This window comes from Chiloscyllium punctatum, chromosome 28, assembly GCF_047496795.1.
Source record: "Chiloscyllium punctatum isolate Juve2018m chromosome 28, sChiPun1.3, whole genome shotgun sequence".
In the NCBI taxonomy this organism is placed as follows: Eukaryota; Metazoa; Chordata; class Chondrichthyes; order Orectolobiformes; family Hemiscylliidae; genus Chiloscyllium; species Chiloscyllium punctatum.
This window is the reverse complement of record NC_092766.1, coordinates 8,885,573-8,900,605: the sequence shown is the minus strand read 5'-3', so window position 1 is coordinate 8,900,605 and position 15,033 is coordinate 8,885,573. Positions and strand designations below refer to the sequence as shown.

The 15,033-nt window shown below is 41.0% G+C and overlaps 1 long non-coding RNA gene across 1 annotated transcript in view; it reads right to left on the bottom strand.

Annotated features, from left to right (window-relative positions):
• Positions 1–1,296: 1,296 nt before the first annotated feature.
• The window catches only part of LOC140453970 (uncharacterized), a 78,373-nt gene continuing 64,636 nt past the window's right edge, over positions 1,297–15,033 (bottom strand). Inside the window, exons 3-4 of the long non-coding RNA XR_011952530.1 lie at positions 4,057–4,184; positions 1,297–3,452 (exon numbers count right to left, since the gene is read on the bottom strand). This is a non-coding gene — a long non-coding RNA (uncharacterized lncRNA). The remainder of the gene's footprint in view (positions 3,453–4,056; positions 4,185–15,033) is intronic.

Sequence of the window (15,033 nt, the reverse complement as noted above, 5' to 3'; positions counted from 1 at the left end):
GTGTCAGTATTTACAGGGGGGGTGGGGAGGGGGGAGTGTGTCAGTATTTACAGGGGGGTGGGGAGGGGGGAGTGTGTCAGTATTTACAGGGGGGGGTGGGGAGGGGGGAGTGTGTCAGTATTTACAGGGGGGGTGGGGAGGGGGGAGTGTGTCAGTATTTACAGGGGGGTGGGGAGGGGGGAGTGTGTCAGTATTTACAGGGGGGTGGGGAGGGGGGAGTGTGTCAGTATTTACAGGGGGGTGGGGAGGGGGGAGAGTGTCAGTATTTACAGGGGGGTGGGGAGGGGGAGTGTGTCAGTATTTACAGGGGGGAGGGGAGGGGGGAGTGTGTCAGTATTTACAGGGGGGTGGGGAGGGGGGGAGTGTGTCAGTATTTACAGGGGGGGTGGGGAGGGGGGAGTGTGTCAGTATTTACAGGGGGGAGGGGAGGGGGGGAGTGTGTCAGTATTTACTGGGGGGTGGGGAGGGGGGAGTGTGTCAGTATTTACAGGGGGGGGGGGGAGGGGGGAGTGTGTCAGTATTTACAGGGGGGTGGGGAGGGGGGAGTGTGTCAGTATTTACAGGGGGGGGGAGGGGGAGTGTGTCAGTATTTACAGGGGGGTGGGGAGGGGGGAGTGTGTCAGTATTTACAGGGGGGGGAGGGGGAAGTGTGTCAGTATTTACAGGGGGGTGGGGAGGGGGGAGTGTGTCAGTATTTACAGGGGGGGGGAGGGGGAAGTGTGTCAGTATTTACAGGGGGGTGGGGAGGGGGGAGAGTTGTGTCAGTATTTACAGGGGGGGGGAGGGGGAAGTGTGTCAGTATTTACAGGGGGGTGGGGAGGGGGGAGTGTGTCAGTATTTACAGGGGGGGAGGGGGAAGTGTGTCAGTATTTACAGGGGGGGGGGGAGGGGGGAGTGTGTCAGTATTTACAGGGGGGGGGTGGGGAGGGGGGAGTGTGTCAGTATTTACAGGGGGGGGTGGGGAGGGGGGAGTGTGTCAGTATTTACAGGGGGGTGGGGAGGGGGGAGTGTGTCAGTATTTACAGGGGGGGGGAGGGGGAGGGGGGAGTGTGTCAGTATTTACAGGGGGGGGAGGGGGGAGTGTGTCAGTATTTACAGGGGGGGAGGGGAGGGGGGAGTGTGTCAGTATTTACGGGGGGTGGGGAGGGGGGAGTGTGTCAGTATTTACAGGGGGGTGGGGAGGGGGGAGTGTGTCAGTATTTACAGGGGGGGTGGGGAGGGGGAGTGTGTCAGTATTTACAGGGGGGGGAGGGGATGGCGGGGGAGTGTGTGAAGGTGACCCCCGACTCCAACAACGATGTGAAAATGGCATTTATTGAGTGTCCTGGTTGATATTGCCAAAAGCACACCTTTGTACAGACAGACAGACGGACGCACACGCGGTGGGGTGGGGGGGGGGTGCAGAATCTTGTAACCCTCACCCCCCCCCCACCCCCCTCCCCCGTGAGTGTGGGTGTGGGTGTGGGTGCAGTGGGGATTTCAGTCTACCCCCATGAAGCTCTGTCCGAGGGGGAGAGAGAGGGTTTTGCCGCAGTGAGATCACTCAGCCTCCACGTCAGGGTCACACGGACTCCTCTTCCCCCAAAGACTGGGGGGTGGTTGCGCGCGGGGTCTTGAGAGAGCGCACCCCCTGATTACTGACCCCCTCCCTGCCCACGCAAAGACCCCCCGCCACCGTGAGCCCACCTCCCGTTCACCAGTCCCGGGGAAAGGTCTGTCAACGTTCCAGACCCACGGCGTTCGTGAGGGACCGGGGGCGTTAATAAATAAATTGTTGTGAGGTCAGACCCTCCGACAGCGCCCGCTTCCTCAGCACTGACCCTCCGACAGTGCCGCTCCCTCAGCACTGACCCTCCGACAGTGCCCACTCCCTCAGCACTGACCCTCTGACAGTGCCCACTCCCTCAGCACTGACCCTCCGACAGTGCCCACTCCCCCAGCACTGACCCTCCGACAGCGCCCGCTCCCTCTGCACTGACCCTCCGACACAGCCCGCTCCCTCAGCACTGACCCTCCGACACAGCCCACTCCCTCAGCGCTGACCCTCCGACACAGCCCACTCCCTCAGCACTGACCCTCCGACACAGCCCGCTCCCTCAGCACTGACCCTCCGACACAGCCCACTCCCTCAGCACTGACCCTCCGACACAGCCCGCTCCCTCAACACTGACCCTCCGACACAGCCTGCTCCCTCAGCACTGACCCTCCGACAGCGCCCGCTCCCTCAGCACTGACCCTCCGACAGCGCCCGCTCCCTCAGCACTGACCCACTGACAGCGCCCACTCCCTCAGTACTGACCCTCCGACAGCGCCCACTCCCTCAGCACTGACCCTCGGACAGCGCCCCGCTCCCTCAGCACTGACCCTCAGACAGCGCCCGCTCCCTCAGCACGGACCCTCCGACAGCGCCAACTCCCTCAGCACTGACCCTCCGACAGTGCCCACTCCCTCAACACGGACCCTCCGACAGCGCCCACTCCCTCAGCACTGACCCTCTGACAAGTGCCCACTCCCTCAGCACTGACCCTCCGACAGTGCCCACTCCCTCAGCACTGACCCTCTGACAGTGCCCACTCCCTCAGCACTGACCCTCCGACAGTGCCCACTCCCCCAGCACTGACCCTTCGACAGCGCCCACTCCCTCAGCACGGACCCTCCGACAGCGCCCACTCCCTCAGCACTGACCCTCCGACAGTGTCCACTCCCTCAGCACTGACCCTCCCACAGCACCCGCTCCCTCTGCACTGACCCTCCGACACAGCCTGCTCCCTCAGCACTGACCCTCCGACAGCGCCCGCTCCCTCAGCACTGACCCTCCGACAGTGGGGGGTAGGTTTATTATGGGGCAGTGGATGTTGGTTTTGGGGTGAGGGGGTTGGGAGCCCAAACGCGGGAGGTGGAGTGGGTCGTGGGGTGGGGAGACCGAATGGCCTCCTGCTATCCCATGCGACTGACAGTGCAGCCTTCGGATTGGCTGGAATGGCCGGGTCCAAGCTTCACTAAGCTGCCCCGCAGCCCGTCCCGGGCCATTCGGCCCCTCTCTGGCGGACGGAAGACGGAAACAGCTCAGATCCCCCCTGGGGTGGAATGTTCCGGAACCAGGGATGGTGAAGGAGAAAACAAACGACAAGAACACACCAAACCCCATCTCCCCAACCTCGGAACTTTCAATATGGCCGCCGGTGGGAGTATGCTTGGGGTGGGGGTGGGGGGGGCAATTCCTCGTGTATTCGGACGGACGGGGGTGGGGGTTTCGATGTTGGAGGTCGGGGGATGGGCAGGGGTGGAGGGTTCCACCTCACAGCCAATCCCCCACCCCGCAGCAGCGTCTTTTCCTGAGCGGCGTCAACAGCGTTCCATCGAGTTCCCCATGTCAGGCTTCCCTGTCAAACTTCAGACGACGGTAGAGGGGGCAAGGGCGGGGCTTCTTTCCCGGAGGAGGGGGGGCGGGCCTGTTGAGAAAGGGGGGCAATAAAGAAGAGAACGGTCAGAGGTCTTGAACCAGCGGTGTGCGATTGGCCTGCGTTTCTGTGGCGCCCATCAGCTCCCCAGAGTATCGTTCGCCAACAGCAGCTTGCCTTCCTCAGTGCTGACCCTCTGACAGTACCCACTCCCTCAGCGCTGACCCTCCGACAGAGCCCACTCCCTCAGCACTGACCCTCCGACAGTGCCCACTCCCTCCAGCGCTGACCCTCCGACAGAGCCCACTCCCTCAGCACTGACCCTCCGACAGAGCCCAGTCCCTCAGCGCTGACCCTCCGACACAGCCCACTCCCTCAGCGCTGACCCTCCGACAGTGCCCACTCCCTCAGCACTGACCCTCCGACAGCGCCCACTCCCTCAGCACTGGCCCTGCCACAGCACCCACTCCCTCAGCACTGACCCTCCGACAGTGCCCACTCCCTCAGCACTGACCCTCCGACAGTGCCCACTCCCTCAGCACTGACCCTCTGACAGTGCCCACTCCCTCAGCACTGTCCCTCCGACAGCGCCCACTCCCTCAGCGCTGACCCAGAGGGTGAGGGTGAGTGTGAGGGTCCTGGCCGAGTCACCCACCTGGGCGAGGGGACGGAATGCCAGGCCGTGTGCTCAGGCTGCTCCACCGTCGTCATGGAAACCAGTCGGCTGTTGGGGTCCAAGGGCAGAGGCTTCTTTGGAGGAGGGGGCTTCCTGGGCAGGAGAGGCTGTGGGAGAAGGGGAGTGCATGAGATTGTCACCCCCTCCAGCCCCTACACCCCCTCCCTATCTCTGTCACCCCCTCCATCCCCCTACACCCCCTCCCCTATCTCTGTCACCCCCTCCAGCCCCCTACACCCCCTCCCTATCTCTGTCACCCCCTCCAGCCCCCTACACCCCCTCCCTATCTCTGTCACCCCCTCCAGCCCCTACACCCCCTCCCTATCTCTGTCACCCCCTCCAGCCCCCTACACCCCCTCCCTATCTCTGTCCCCCCCTCCAGCCCCCTACACCCCCTCCCTATCTCTGTCCCCCCCTACACCCCCTCCCTATCTCTGTCACCCCCTCCAACCGCACCCTCCCTCCTAATCTGCCCCGATCTCAGGTAATCCAGTTCCCAAGACTGTGGGAAGGGGAGGGGGGGTGAGGGGATGATCTCCAGCACAACATTGCGAAGGGTACATTATGATGAATAAACTGGGTGGGTATACTCTGTGGGTACACTATGTGAGGCGTGTACAGGGCACACAGTGGATGTGGTATATCCTGAACTTGCAGAGTGCTCGCGCAGACGAGCAGAGAGATCTCGGTGTCCACGTACAGAGACCCCTGGAAGTTGCCCACCCCGGGTTGACAGGGTTGTTAAGAAGGCGTACAGTGTGTTATTGGGAGAGGGATTGAGTTTCGGAGCCACGAGGTCATGCTGCAGCTGTACACAACTCTGGTGCGGCCGCACTTGGAGTATTGTGTACAGTTCTGGTCACCGCGTCATAGGAAGGATGTGGAAGCTTTGGAAAGGGTTCAGAGGAGATTTACCAGGATGTTGCCTGGTCTGGAGGGAAGGTCTTACGGGGAAAGGCTGAGGGACTTGAGGGTGTTAGAGAGAAGAAGGTGGAGAGGTGACTTAATAGAGATGTACAAGATAATCGGAGGGTTTGAGAGGGTGGACAGGAGAGCCTTTTCCCTCGGATGGTGGTGGCTAACACGAGGGGAACACAGCTTTAAACTGAGGGGTGATAGATATAGGTCAGAGGTCAGGGGGAGTTTCTTAACTCAGAGAGTAGTCGGGGTGTGGAACGCACTGCCTACAACAGGAGTAGACTCACCAACTTTAAGGGCATTTAAATGGGCATTGGATAGGCCGATGGACGAGAATGGAAGGGTGTGGGATAGATGGGTTTCAGGTTGGGTCAGCACAACACCGAGGACCGAAGGGCCTGCACTGCGCTGGAATATTCTGTGGTCAATGTGTGGTGCAGGAGTTCAGATCCAGGGGGTTAAGGGGAGAACATGAGATCAAGGTGGCAAAATATAGACTCCAGGAAACACTGTTAATGGTTATATGTAAAGGAAACATTGTTCCTGTGATATATTAAGGGAACGATGTTACTGTTATAAATAAAGGGAACGTTGTTTCTGTTATATATAAAGGGAATGTTGTTTCTGTTATATATAAAGGGAATGTTGTTACTGTTATATATAAAGGGAATGTTGTTTCTGTTACATATAAAGGGAATGTTGTTACTGTTATATATAAAGGGAACGTTGTTTAAGTTATATATAAAGGGAATGTTGTTTCTGTTATGTATAAAGGGAACGTTGTTACTGTTATATATAAAGGGAATGATGTTACTGTTATATATAAAGGGAATGTTGTTTCTGTTATATATAAAGGGAATGTTGTTACTGTTATATATAAAGGGAATGATGTTACTGTTATATATAAAGGGAATGTTGTTTCTGTTATATATAAAGGGAACGTTGTTACTGTTATCATATAAAGGGAATGTTGTTACTGTTATATATAAAGGGAACGTTGTTTAACTTATATATAAAGGGAATGTTGTTTCTGTTATGTATAAAGGGAATGTTGTTACTGGTATATATAAAGGGAATGTTGTTTAAGTTATATATAAAGGGAATGTTGTTACTGTTATATATAAAGGGAATGTTGTTACTGTTATATATAAAGGGAATGATGTTACTGTTATATATAAAGGGAACGTTGTTACTGTTATATATAAAGGGAATGTTGTTACTGTTATATATAAAGGGAATGTTGTTACTGTTATATATAAAGGGAATGATGTTACTGTTATATATAAAGGGAACGTTGTGACTGTTATATATAAAGGGAATTTTGTTACTGTTATATATAAAGGGAATGTTTCAGGTTAGGTCAGCACAACACCGAGGACCGAAGGGCCTGCACTGCGCTGGATATTCTGTGGTCAATGTGTGGTGCAGGAGTTCAGATCCAGGGGGTTAAGGGGAGAACATGAGATCAAGGTGGCAAAATATAGACTCCAGGAAACACTGTTAATGGTTATATGTAAAGGAAACATTGTTCCTGTGATATATTAAGGGAACGATGTTACTGTTATATATAAAGGGAATGTTGTTTCTGTTATATATAAAGGGAATGTTGTTTCTGTTATATATAAAGGGAACGTTGTTACTGTTATATATAAATGGAATGTTGTTTCTGTTATATATAAAGGGAATGTTGTTTAAGTTATATATAAAGGGAATGTTGTTACTGTTATATATAAAGGGAACGTTGTTACTGTTATATATAAAGGGAACGTTGTTACTGTTATATATAAAGGGAACGATGTTTCTGTTATATATATAAAGGGAATGTTGTTTCTGTTATATATAAAGGGAATGTTGTTTCTGTTATATATAAAGGGAACGTTGTTACTGTTATATATAAAGGGAATGTTGTTTCTGTTATATATAAAGGGAACGTTGTTTCGGATATATATAAAGGGAACGTTGTTACTGTTATATATAAAGGGAACGTTGTTTCTGTTATATATAAAGGGAACGTTGTTTCTGTTATATATAAAGGGAACGTTGTTACTGTTATATATAAAGGGAACGTTGTTTCTGTTATATATAAAGGGAATGTTGTTTCTGTTATATATAAAGGGAATGATGTTACTGTTATAGAAAAGGGAACGTTGTTTCTGTTATATATAAAGGGAACGTTGTTTCTGTTATATATAAAGGGAATGTTGTTACTGTTATATATAAAGGGAATGATGTTACTGTTATATATAAAGGGAATGTGTTACTGTTATATATAAAGGGAATGATGTTACTGTTATATATAAAGGGAATGTTGTGACTGTTATATATAAAGGGAACGTTGTTTCTGTTATATATAAAGGGAACGTTGTTACTGTTATATATAAAGGGAACGTTGTTTCTGTTATATATAAAGGGAACGTGGTTACTGTTATATATAAAGGGAACGTTGTTTCTGTTAGAAATAAAGGGAATGTTGTTACTGTTATATATAAAGGGAATGTTGTTTCTGTTATATATAAAGGGAATGTTGTTACTGTTATATATAAAGGGAACGTTGTTTCTGTTATATATAAAGGGAACGTTGTTTCTGTTATATATAAAGGGAATGTTGTTACTGTTATATATAAAGGGAATGTTGTTACAGTTATATATAAAGGGAACGTTGTTTAAGTTATATATAAAGGGAATGTTGTTTCTGTTATATATAAAGGGAACGTTGTTACTGTTATATATAAAGGGAACGTTGTTACTGTTATATATAAAGGGAATGTTGTTTCTGTTATATATAAAGGGAACGATGTTACTGTTATATATATAAAGGGAACGTTGTTACTGTTATATATAAAGGGAATGTTGTTTCTGTTATATATAAAGGGAACGTTGTTACTGTTATATATAAAGGGAATGTTGTTTCTGTTATATATAAAGGGAATGTTGTTGCGGATATATATAAAGGGAACGTTGTTTCTGTTATATATAAAGGGAACGTTGTTTCTGTTATATATAAAGGGAACGTTGTTACTGTTATATATAAAGGGAATGTTGTTTCTGTTATATATAAAGGGAATGATGTTACTGTTATAGAAAAGGGAACGTTGTTTCTGTTATATATAAAGGGAACGTTGTTTCTGTTATATATAAAGGGAATATTGTTACTGTATTATATAAAGGGAACGTTGTTTCTGTTATATATAAAGGGAACGTGGTTACTGTTATATATAAAGGGAACGTGGTTACTGTTATATATAAAGGGAATGATGTTACTGTTATATATAAAGGGAATGTTGTTTCTGTTATATATAAAGGGAACGTTGTTACTGTTATATATAAGGGAACGTTGTTTCTGTTATATATAAAGGGAACGTTGTTTCTGTTATATATAAAGGGAATGTTGTTACTGTTATATATAAAGGGAACGTTGTTTCTGTTATATATAAAGGGAATGTTGTTACTGTTATATATAAAGGGAATGATGTTACTGTTATATATAAAGGGAATGATGTTACTGTTATATATAAAGGGAATGTGTTACTGTTATATATAAAGGGAATGATGTTACTGTTATATATAAAGGGAATGTTGTTACTGTTATATATAAAGGGAACGTTGTTTCTGTTATATATAAAGGGAATGTTGTTACTGTATTATATAAAGGGAACGTTGTTTCTGTTATATATAAAGGGAACGTGGTTACTGTTATATATAAAGGGAATGATGTTACTGTTATATATAAAGGGAATGTTGTTACTGTTATATATAAACGGAACGTTGTTTCTGTTATATATAAAGGGAACGTTGTTTCTGTTATATATAAAGGGAATGTTGTTACTGTTATATATAAAGGGAACGTTGTTTCTGTTATATATAAAGGGAATGTTGTTACTGTTATATATAAAGGGAATGATGTTACTGTTATATATAAAGGGAATGTTGTTACTGTTATATATAAAGAGAACGTTGTTTCTGTTATATATAAAGGGAACGTTGTTTCTGTTATATATAAAGGGAATGTTGTTACTGTTATATATAAAGGGAACGTTGTTTCTGTTATATATAAAGGGAATGTTGTTACTGTTATATATAAAGGGAATGATGTTACTGTTATATATAAAGGGAACGTTGTTACAGTTATATATAAAGGGAACGTTGTTTCTGTTATATATAAAGGGAACGTTGTTACTGTTATATATAAAGGGAATGTTGTTACTCTTATATATATAAAGGGAACGTTGTTACTGTTATATATAAAGGGAATGTTGTTTCGGTTATATATAAAGGGAACGTTGTTACTGATATATATAAAGGGAACGTTGTTTCTGTTATATATAAAGGGAATGTTGTTACTGTTATATATAAAGGGAATGTTGTTACTGTTATATATAAAGGGAACGTTGTTTCCGTTATATATAAAGGGAACGTTGTTTCTGTTATATATAAAGGGAACGTTGTTACTGTTATATATAAAGGGAATGTTGTTACTGTTATATATAAAGGGAACGTTGTTACTGTTATATATAAAGGGAACGTTGTTACTGATATATATAAAGGGAACGTTGTTTCTGTTATATATAAAGGGAATGGTGTTACTGTTATATATAAAGGGAATGTTGTTACTGTTATATATAAAGGGAATGTTGTTTCGGTTATATATAAAGGGAACGTTGTTACTGTTATATATAAAGGGAATGTTGTTTCAGTTATACATAAAGGGAACGTTGTTACTGTTATATATAAAGGGAATGTTGTTTCGGTTATATATAAAGGGTACGTTGTTCCTGTTATATATAAAGGGAACGTTGTTACTGTTATATATAAAGGGAATGTTGTTTCGGTTATATATAAAGGGAATGTTGTTACTGTTATATATAAAGGGAACGTTGTTTCTGTTATATATAAAGGGAATGTTGTTACTGTTATATATAAAGGGAATGTTGTTTCTGTTATATATAAAGGGAATGTTGTTTCTGTTATATATAAAGGGAATGTTGTTTAAGTTGTATATAAAGGGAATGTTGTTTCTGTTATATATAAAGGGAACGTTGTTTCTGTTATATATAAAGGGAATGTTGTTTCAGTTATATATAAAGGGAATGTTGTTTAAGTTGTATATAAAGGGAATGTTGTTTCTGTTATATATAAAGGGGATGTTGTTACTGTTATATATAAAGGGAATGTTGTTTCTGTTATATATAAAGGGAATGTTGTTTAAGTTGTATATAAAGGGAATGTTGTTTAAGTTGTATATAAAGGGAATGTTGTTTCTGTTATATATAAAGGGAATGTTGTTTAAGTTGTATATAAAGGGAATGTTGTTTAAGTTGTATATAAAGGGAATGTTGTTTCTGTTATATATAAAGGGAATGATGTTACTGTTATATATAAAGGGAACGTTGTTTCTGTTATATATAAAGGGAATGTTGTTACTGTTATATATAAAGGGAATGTTGTTTCTGTTATATATAAAGGGAATGTTGTTTAAGTTGTATATAAAGGGAATGTTGTTTCTGTTATATATAAAGGGGATGTTGTTACTGTTATATATAAAGGGAATGTTGTTACTGTTATATATAAAGGGAATATTGTTTCTGTTATATATGAAGGGAATGTTGTTGCTGTTATATATAAAGGGAATGTTGTTACTGTTATATATAAAGGGAATGTTGTTTCTGTTATATATAAAGGGAATGTTGTTACTGTTATATATAAAGGGAACATTGTTTAAGTTATATATAAAGGGAATGTTGTTTCTGTTATATATAAAGGGAATTTTGTTACTGTTATATATAAAGGGAATGATGTTACTGTTATATATAAAGGGAATGTTTCAGGTTGAGTCAGCACAACACCGAGGACCGAAGGGCCTGCACTGCGCTGGAATATTCTGTGGTCAATGTGTGGTTCAGGAGTTCAGATCCAGGGGGTTAAGGGGAGAACATGAGATCAAGGTGGCAAAATATAGAATCCAGGAAACACTGTTAATGGTAATATATATAAAGGAAACATTGCTCCTGTGATATATTAAGGGAACGTTGTTTCTGTTATATATAAAGGGAATGTTGTTTCTGTTATATATAAAGGGAACGTTGTTACTGTTATATATAAAGGGAACGTTGTTACTGTTATATATAAAGGGAACGTTGTTACTGTTATATATAAAGGGAACGATGTTTCTGTTATATATAAAGGGAACGTTGTTACTGTTATATATAAAGGGAACGTTGTTTCTGTTATATATAAAGGGAATGTTGTTACTGTTATATATAAAGGGAATGTTGTTTCTGTTATATATAAAGGGAATGTTGTTACTGTTATATATAAACGGAATGTTGTTTCTGTTATATGTAAAGGGAATGTTGTTTAAGTTATATATAAAGGGAATGTTGTTTCTGTTATATATAAAGGGGATGTTGTTTCTGTTATATATAAAGGGAATGTTGTTTAAGTTATATATAAAGGGAATGTTGTTTCTGTTATATATAAAGGGAATGTTGTTACTGTTATATATAAAGGGAACGTTGTTTAAGTTATATATAAAGGGAATGTTGTTTCTGTTATATATAAAGGGAATTTTGTTACTGTTATATATAAAGGGAATGATGTTACTGTAATATATAAAGGGAATGATGTTACTGTTATATATAAAGGGAATGTTTCAGGTTGGGTCAGCACAACACCGAGGACCGAAGGGCCTGCACTGCGCTGGAATATTCTGTGGTCAATGTGTGGTGCAGGAGTTCAGATCCAGGGGGTTAAGGGGAGAACATGAGATCAAGGTGGCAAAATATAGAATCCAGGAAACACTGTTAATGGTTATATGTAAAGGAAACATTGTTCCTGTGATATATTAAGGGAACGTTGTTCCTGTTATATATAAAGGGAATGTTGTTTCCGTTATATATAAAGGGAATGTTGTTACTGTTATATATAAAGGGAATGTTGTTTCTGTTATATATAAAGGGAACGTTGTTACTGTTATATATAAAGGGAATGTTGTTTCTGTTATATATAAAGGGAATGTTGTTTAAGTTATATATAAAGGGAATGTTGTTACTGTTATATATAAAGGGAATGTTGTTTCTGATATATATAAAGGGAACGTTCTTACTGTTATATATAAAGGGAATGTTGTTTCTGTTATATATAAAGGGAATGTTGTTACTGTTATATATAAAGGGAATGTTGTTTCTGTTATATATAAAGGGAACGTTGTTACTGTTATATATAAAGGGAATGTTGTTTCTGTTATATATAAAGGGAATGTTGGTACTGTTATATATAAAGGGAATGTTGTTACTGTTATATATAAAGGGAATGTTGTTTCTGTTATATATAAAGGGAACGTTCTTACTGTTATATATAAAGGGAACGTTGTTACTGTTATATATAAAGGGAATGTTGTTTCTGTTATATATAAAGGGAATGTTGTTACTGTGATATATAAAGGGAACGTTGTTTAAGTTATATATAAAGGGAATGTTGTTACTGTTATATATAAAGGGAACGTTGTTTCTGTTATATATAAAGGGAATGTTGTTTCTGTTATATATAAAGGGAACGTTCTTACTGTTATATATATAGGGAATGTTGTTACTGTTATATATAAAGGGAACGTTCTTACTGTTATATATAAAGGGAATGTTGATACTGTTATATATAAAGGGAATGTTGTTTCTGTTATATATAAAGGGAATGTTGTTTAAGTTATATATAAAGGGAACATTGTTTCTGTTATATATAAAGGGAACGTTGTTACTGTTATATATAAAGGGAATGTTGTTTAAGTTATATATAAAGGGAATGTTGTTTCTGTTATATATAAAGGGAATGTTGTCACTGTTATATATAAAGGGAATGTTGTTTCTGTTATATATAAAGGGAACGTTGTTTCTGTTATATATAAAGGGAACGTTGTAACTGTTATATATAAAGGGAATGTTGTTACTGTTATATATAAAGGGAACGTTGTTACTGTTATATATAAAGGGAATGTTGTTTCGGTTATATATAAAGGGAATGTTGTTACTGATATATATAAAGGGAACGTTGTTTCTGTTATATATAAAGGGAATGGTGTTACTGTTATATATAAAGGGAATGGTGTTACTGTTATATATAAAGGGAATGTTGTTACTGTTATATATAAAGGGAATGTTGTTTCGGTTATATATAAAGGGAACGTTGTTACTGTTATATATAAAGGGAATGTTGTTTCAGTTATATATAAAGGGAACGTTGTTACTGTTATATATAAAGGGAACGTTGTTACTGTTATATATAAAGGGAATGTTGTTTCGGTTATATATAAAGGGAACGTTGTTACTGTTATATATAAAGGGAACGTTGTTTCTGTTATATATAAAGGGAAAGTTGTTTCTGTTATATATAAAGGGAATGTTGTTACTGTTACATATAAAGGGAATGTTGTTTCGGTTATATATAAAGGGAACGTTGTTACTGTTATATATAAAGGGAATGTTGTTTCGGTTATATATAAAGGGAACGTTGTTACTGATATATATAAAGGGAACGTTGTTTCTGTTATATATAAAGGGAATGTTGTTACTGTTATATATAAAGGGAATGTTGTTTCGGTTATATATAAAGGGAACGTTGTTACTGTTATATATAAAGGGAACGTTGCTACTGTTATATATAAAGGGAATGTTGTTTCGGTTATATATAAAGGGAATGTTGTTTCGGTTATATATAAAGGGAACGTTGTTACTGTTATATATAAAGGGAATGTTGTTACTGTTATATATCAAGGGAATGTTGTTTCGGTTATATATAAACGGAACGTTGTTACTGTTATATATAAAGGGAACGTTGTTACTGTTACATATAAAGGGAACGTTGTTACTGTTATATATAAAGGGAATGTTGTTTCGGTTATATATAAAGGGAACGTTGTTACTGTTATATATAAAGGGAACGTTGTTTCTGTTATATATAAAGGGAACGTTGTTTCTGTTACATATAAAGGGAACGTTGTTTCTGTTATATATAAAGGGAACGTTGTTTCTGTTATATATAAAGGGAACGTTGTTACTGTTATATATAAAGGGAATGTCGTTACTGTTATATATAAAGGGAATGATGTTTCTGTTATATATAAAGGGAATGTTGTTACTGTTATATATAAAGGGAATGTTGTTGCTGTTATATATAAAGGGAATGTTGTTTCTGTTATATATAAAGGGAACGTTGTTACTGTTATATATAAAGGGAACGTTGTTACTGTTATATGTAAAGGGAACGTTGTTACTGTTATATATAAAGGGAATGATGTTTCTGTTATATATAAAGGGAATGATGTTCCTGTTATATATAAAGGGAATGATGTTACTGTTATATATAAAGGGAATGTTGTTTCTGTTATATATAAAGGGAACGTTGTTACTGTTATATATAAAGGGAATGTTGTTTCGGTTATATATAAAGGGAACGGTGTTACTGTTATATATAAAGGGAACGTTGTTACTGTTATATATAAAGGGAATGTTGTTACTGTTATATATAAAGGGAACGTTGTTTCTGTTATATATAAAGGGAATGTTGTTTCTGTTATATATAAAGGGAACGTTGTTACTGTTATATATAAAGGGAATGATGTTCCTGTTATATATAAAGGGAATGTTGTTTCTGTTATATATAAAGGGAACGTTGTTACTGTTATATATAAAGGGAATGTTGTTCCTGTTATATATAAAGGGAACGTTGTTTCTGTTATATATAAAGGGAACGTTGTTACTGTTATATATAAAGGGAATGTTGTTACTGTTATATATAAAGGGAACGTTGTTTCTGTTATATATAAAGGGAATGATGTTTCTGTTATATATAAAGGGAATGATGTTACTGTTATATATAAAGGGAATGATGTTCCTGTTATATATAAAGGGAATGATGTTCCTGTTATATATAAAGGGAACGTTGTTACTGTTGTATATAAAGGGATTGTTGTTACTGTTGTATATAAAGGGAATGTTGTTTCTGTTGTATATAAAGGGAACGTTGTTTCTGTTATATATAAAGGGAACG